Raw genomic sequence first — 7,278 nt, forward strand, 5'->3', positions numbered from 1 at the left:
GTATATGTATATGGATGTATGGATATCTTGGCTCTGCAAAGTAAACTAAGTTCTCTGTGGGGAGGTACCATGTCTAAATCACCTTAGAACCCCCTGGAGCTTAGAATAGTGCCTTGCTTGTAGTAGGTATTTAGGAAATCCTTGATGTTGAATTTGATAGTGTTGAAGATACCAGTGAGGCAATGGGGTGTAATAGAAAGAAAACTGCCTGTGTTCTTATTGATAGATAGGTATTTTCTCTAAGGATGTCTGCTCATATTGTCTATCTGGATCTAAATCCTGATTCTGCTACTTAATGTCAATGTTTCGTTGGGCAAGTCACCTAGCCTTCTGGGCTTCAGTTTCCTTATTTGTAAAATGAAAGAACTGGACTTGAATCATATAGACTTTATAGTCAAAAGAGATCTTAGAAATTAATTGGTCCAATCCTCTTCGTTTACAAAGGAAAGAATTCTCTTGATTCATCTCTTTTTCCCTTTTGTTTCTTCTCTTACCGTGTATATTCAGTCTTAGCAATTGATGAAATTTAAAAAAAAGAAAACATAGCACAACTCTTTTTATGATGACACAATTTTGGCACCTAGGGATCAATTTTCAGAATCTTAAAGAAGAGATTCTTTAAAAAAATCACAGAACACTATTTTACAAAAATAAAGTTAGCCCCAAACTACCATTCCATATATTTACTTTCTTATTGCTAAAAATATTTATGAGGATGGTCTATGTATATGTTTACCATAGCAGAACAAATCTTCCCAATCATGTAACTGGCTAAAAAGGCATATTACAGAGAATATAAAAGCCTGCTGTATTTTATTTGTTGACTTCATTTTTTGAAAAAAAAATTTACAAAATGCAACTCATTCAATGAGTTGTTTCCTACACATATTAGAATTGTACTATTCTTTTTATGGTTGTCACTACAGCAGCAATACTGTTTGATAATACACTGAGTAATAATATTAACCAAGGTATAAAATAGGGAAATATGTTTATCCAAAGTTCTTGATAGTGTCATAGAAGGTATCACCTGCAGAGTCCAAATACAAGATTTCCCTGTCAATGAAGAGGTTTTCCAAATGCTAATTGCTGATAACATTAATTACATAGGGTTCTAGTTTACTACTCAGCTTTCTCAGAGAGATCCAAAGCAAAACCATTTACACTGTAAACACCAATTGGATGAAGAATGCTTATTTCGCTGTTTATACAATGGATAGAAAGTACCTCATGTTATTCCACCACTTGAAATGGGATGGATATATACTGCAATTTGATAGTGAACTGGGTTCACAATTGAGTATCAGGAAGAGACTAAATTTTATTGCATTTGGGAAATTTCATAAAGCTTTTAATGACCCCAAATTTTCACTGCAGCAGAGGGGTATCCCTTGACACTAGTGTTCTCCTAGTGATGCTGATGGATACAACTCATGGAACAACTTGGCTTAAGAAGACTCAAAATTATAAGTGAAGCAATCCAAAGGCAATAGTAGAAATAAGTAACTAGGGATCTTATAACTAGAAACCAATAGATGTTTTATTAGAATAGTAAGTTATTTAAATATATTTGGAAAATGAGTATAAATAGATTGAGCATCATTTTGGTTTTTTAGCTTTTGTGCATAGTAAGTGCTTAGTAAGTATTTGTTAAATGGTTGACTGAATGGAGGAATGAATAAATGACTGAATGAATGGTGAATGAATGACTAGTAGAGGTGTACATGTGTAAAGAACAAATGGGAGAAAGCAATACTTTAAAATTCATTTATTTTATTTTCTGACTGAAATATCAGGAACATTGATTTAAAATGTTTAACTTCACTTCAGATCTGATGTTCTTATATAGATTGACAGTGCAAGATTATTTAACACTAGTCAGTGCTTTCATATTTAAAAATATATGTACCCCAAAACAGTCATTGGTTATTATAATTACCACTATACAACACCTGAGAATAAGCTTGAAGATCAGTGTATTAATCTAAATTCTGTGTCTGGACATGAGAATAAGAATGTCTTTCATGCCTTGTTAGGTAATGTTAGGTAATGTCACTGTTTACATTTTTTTCAAAAAAAAAGTTGTTTAATTTTTACCTTAGGGAGATGTTACTGGCACCCTGAAGTGACAATTATTTTGAGATTTTAGATAAAGAGTATTATAGTATATTGGTCTAAAAATAAGCTTTAATCTCTGCCCATCCCTTCTCCTCCCATAACTTGTTTGTCCAACATTTGAAAGCAATATGTAATTACCTTCTGTCTCGTCTATTTCAGCAGATGCCTTCTACTGAAGGGGTGAGTATGGAATTTGTAGTTGGTCCTCACTGGCCTTTTCCCCATAACTTGGCCTAAATGTTTGTCTGTGGTCTGCAGGTTGCCTCCCCTTTGCTCTTCCTGAGGCAGCTCTGGATCAGTGAATAGCCATCAGCAATTCCCTTTATGAGTCAATATTCCAATTTTCATAGGAAATATGTGTTATAGAGTAATTTTGTGTAAATAACAATGTATGTATAGCTACATTTCCCCCTTTCAAATAATTTTCTTTTAGGGATATGAATTATTAATACTTTTAAGGTCCATAGGATTATTAATGTAATTGAGAACTGATCAGGTGTTCTCATCCATTTTGATTCCTACATTGAGTGGTAAATGCTTCTCTAAATGAGTGATTTTTGTGATAAATAAAAGTCTACACTAGCAAAGAGAAAAGAGAGTTCATACACAAAACCTACATATCTAAATAAATTCTATTAAGGATATATTTTTTGCAGCTTTCCAAAGTCTAAGGGGAGCTGGAGGTTTGGGATGCTACAAGACTTCAAGTCTGTCAGGTCAACTCATGAGAGGAGGGGAGTGGATAACTTCTCTTCTTTTTATATAAGAAAAGCTCTGTCTTTGACCTGTATCAATGGAATTTAGCTAGTTTTAATTACTTCCCAGGGGTTCCAGGGCACTGATTCTTAGGGAAGCCACATTATTATATGTCATCTCTAGTTTTGGTTCTGCTCTTTACTATCTTTTGGTATTATAATTAGTTGAGAGGTGAATGAAGGAGATAAGAGTCTATTTCACTAGACGATTGACTACTAATTTATTGGGATTGTTCCTATAGACTTAGGGGCTTGCTTTCATGGCCTAAGTTGAATTCTAGGAAACTTTTCCAGATCCCAAGGTCTTACGTCTGAATACAGATGCCTGTATTCAGGTGCCATTTTACCTCATAAGAGAACTCAGGACAAAATAAAGAATAAAAATGCTACTAAATTTGTTCATGGCCTGAATTAACTCTTACCTCTCCTAAGGCCATCTCAAGACTCTAAATCATGCTATAAGTTCAGTAAACAGGTTAACATTCAGCAAGGACTTTTTATTCAGTACTTTATACATTGGGGTGTCATGCCTATTAGATGAGCCAGCAGACTAGAAAGAACATTGACGCAGAATGTGGCATATATTTGAGGGTGGTCCATTTCTGAACCAATATAATATAAACAAAATTATTTTATTATATAGACTGCAAGATATACTTGGTATTTTTCCAGTTTTCCTGGATCACATGTTTTACCTCAAAGACTGGCATGCATTACTATATGAACAAAATTTAAACTAAGGATAGAAATGTTTTCTATCAGATGAGAAAACTACTGACTCTTGAAGAAGAGACTACCCTTCATGGCAAAGTCAGCCTTCATTCTCCAAAACACATTTTTTTCCACTGTACATTGCCTAATTTGGTCTGAGATCACTATTTTCCTGAGGCTCAAGGAAGGTTAGAAAAGAAGTTATGGGATTCAAAAAAAAATTTTTTTTAATCTAAGTTGTAAAGGAGCTTGGAACCACACCACAAGCATCATAATTAACTTTAATAATTATAAATGTAAATGCAGACAAGCCACAAGGTTTTAATGGTGTGCCACATGCTTCTGCTAATTATTTTAGAGTTTGGACACATTCAGTGCCAGCTAATTATAAACCCTGCTATGGAAATCATCTGTTTATATTAGACTTATTGATCTCTAGTGTTTAAGCAATATGAAAAGGGAAATCTACAATGCTGGACCATCTGCTTTGTATTCCTAATTGCTTTTAAAGAATCAAATATATAAATAGTCAGCTTTTTATATATTGGATTTCAAACTCAAGAAAACATGTTGTGCAAATCTATGTGAACAAGAAAGGATGTATTTAAAAGTTTTTGCTCCCTTGTGCTTTCTTCTTTCCCTTAGCCTTTCAATTTGCACTGTTTTCTGACCTTCTCATAGAAATCCAAAATGCCAGCTTTCTCCTAGGCCTCACGGAATGGTCCAAGCTGTTGAGAACTTAGTCATCTTTGCCATTTACATCTCTTAACGGCACCCTTTCTTCTACTTACACAGCTTATGGCCATGAACATTTCTTGTAATTTTACACCGTGAATACGGAGGGAAAAGGGAGGAAACTGAATGTTCAGGGTGATGATTTTATCTCTTGAGAGGCATTTGACTTCTACAGGAACTTAAATCCTTTGGTTTTTGTGCTAGATGTTAGTTTGGGGATCCAGCATTCCTACTTACTCTGTTACCCTTTGTGCCATGTTTAACTTTTTATTTTGACCCTTAATAAGTCCAGGCTAAAAGAGGTTTATACCTACTTAGAGTCTATTCTCAAGTTGTTTGCTTAATCCATGAAAATTCCTCAGTTCTGTAGCTATATAGTTTTTATTTCAGATTATTAAATACATTGGCTTTATACAAAATAATCTAGAAACAGTTGCTTCTTGCAATTGGCATTCCCTCCCTTCCTTCTTTACTTTCTTTCTGTTTCTCATCTTCAGCCATCTTCCCAAACTCTACCTTTTCTTTCACTTTGAACTTCTATTACAAATTCATTTGACCTATAGAAAACTATTCTCAAACACAGCCAAAAAGGTAGAAGTTGAGGAACAAATTAGGAGATCTTTATTACCTTTTAGGGCAAAAAGATCATTACAATTCATTTTTAATCCCAAGAAATTTCCATAGTGCAATGTAAAAATGAAGTAAATGCTTCTTGCCATTAGAAAGAGTGAATTTTATGCCAGGCTCTAGATGGAAAGAAAGCTACTTGTCTTCCATTCTCTCCTTATTATATACTTAGTTAGGGCTTAGGTCATCTCTGAACTTTAATGCTCAGAGTAGTTGATGGTCCGAGGTACATCTGAGGTTCATTCACCTCACTAACAAACAAGAGTTAAAAAAAGCCAAACCACCCTAACATTTTAGGGGGAAGTAGAAGTTAATTTTGTGGAGTTCTAGATAAAAAGAATGCTTGATTAAAAATATGCCCATTACTGTCACTACCATGGATTACTGTGTTTTAGGGCAAGAGTTTATATAGAATAAACAGACTGATCTTGAGGTTTGTAAAATACCATGTTATGATCAAGCCCCAGTGACTTTTCTGAGGTGAATTCCTTCTTTTCTCATTAGGAATATGCTCCTCTTGGGATATTTCATTGGCTTCTGGAAATGACTGTGCTTATTCTGCTTATCCTTGCAGTTTTGAATGGAAATTCTATTACTTATAACTTGGAATTCATACCTTTGACTGTTCCCACATTCCCTGATTTTTAATCTCTGCATATACAGGGCAGGCTGTCCTTATAAATGTTCATTCTAAACAGTGATCCAACCTCCCACCGCCCTCCACCACCTTCCTCTCCCCCTACTCCTTTGGAGAAAAGGATGATATTCGGTCAGAAAGAAATTAGCAGCTTTTTATAAAGGTTTTTTTAAACAATTCATGTTATCTAGTTCCTCAAAGAAAGTTACAAATCAGCAGAGCACAATTGGCAGGTACATTTTCAAATCTTTTCCTATGGTGCTACCATTTAAATCAAATAACACTGTTTAATGGCTTTTAAAAAATGTCATCCTTTGGATCCAAGCTCCAACACGATTATCTTCTACTTCTATTTAACATGACAACAGGCTAGTGATAATTATTATATCAGTTTTATCCTGGGAATTGGGAAACAGTGTGTGCCTACTTGTTAACCTAGAGAGGTTGTTAGCATCTTTCGTTTGGATTGTGGACACTAACTTGAGAAATATATGGCATGAGCCATATATAATTTTATTACCTAATCTATAAAAGCTCTTCTCCCAGGCTTCTCTTCACTGTTCAACCAATCTGGGTTAGTAGGTAAGAAGAGTTTCTTATATAGCTGTATATAACAAAGGTGTTCTTGAAATATTTTATTAATTTTTAAACTTTTAAAAGTAAAATATTTTCTTAAAAAATGTGATATTGGCCAACAATACAACCAACCAGACTTGCTTAGTAACTATATCCATCCAAATTAATTTCAATACATAAAGTATTGTGACTGTTCAAATACTCCCAATTTCTATCAGGATTATTTATCCATTTTCTAAAGTATTGGGGATAGTTAGTGTGCAGTGTTCTTATGATTTTGATTTTCTCATTTTGCACTATTTCATGAAGTCTTTCCAAATCCCTTTGTATTCTCCACTCTTGTTGGTCTTGATGGCATCATAGAAGTATGTTACGTTAGTGTAATTAAACATATTTAACCTTTCCCCTATTATTGATTATTTAAGATGTCTTGAGTTTTGCAATTGTATGTAACTTTGTTGGAGAAATCTTTGATCACAGAGGATGAAGTTATTTGTTTTTGGTAATACTTTCAAGGTATAGTCCCAACAATGGAATTATTAGGTTAAAGGGCTTGATTATTTTGAAACTTATGCTGTGCACTACTAAACTGATCTCCCAAAAGATTCTAGCTTGCAGTCCTACCAGCAGTGAATTTGTTTTCCTTTTTTTAAAAACATAATACTCATAGTACTGAATTTCACTGATTTTCATTGTTTTTGCCAATTTGATGGGGGTAAGATGATACTTCAAAGTTGTATTAATTTGTATCTCTTTGATTATCAGTGAAATATTGTAGAGTGATTTTTAAATAACTAACATTCTACAAGCAATTTATCTTAAATTGTCAGTGACTTCTAATAATTTAGCCATGAGGACATTGCTCCATTGCCTCAATGAATATATCTATAAACAAGTGTCTAAATGTAGAACTCCTACTTAAAATTTTTTTTATAAAGCTTAGTTGATAATGTGAATTTTCTCCTAGACATAACTTTAAGTTTGGATTTTTGTATGTTTGATTTTTCTTTAAGTGGGACACTCATTTATTGTTACCTAGAAAGGCAGCAGTGATACAATGAAGAAAGCCAAGGGCTATAAAATTACGCTGACTCAGATTTTTATCCCCTGGCACATAAC

Source organism: Trichosurus vulpecula, chromosome 3 (genome assembly GCF_011100635.1).
Source record: "Trichosurus vulpecula isolate mTriVul1 chromosome 3, mTriVul1.pri, whole genome shotgun sequence".
Taxonomy (NCBI): domain Eukaryota; kingdom Metazoa; phylum Chordata; class Mammalia; order Diprotodontia; family Phalangeridae; genus Trichosurus; species Trichosurus vulpecula.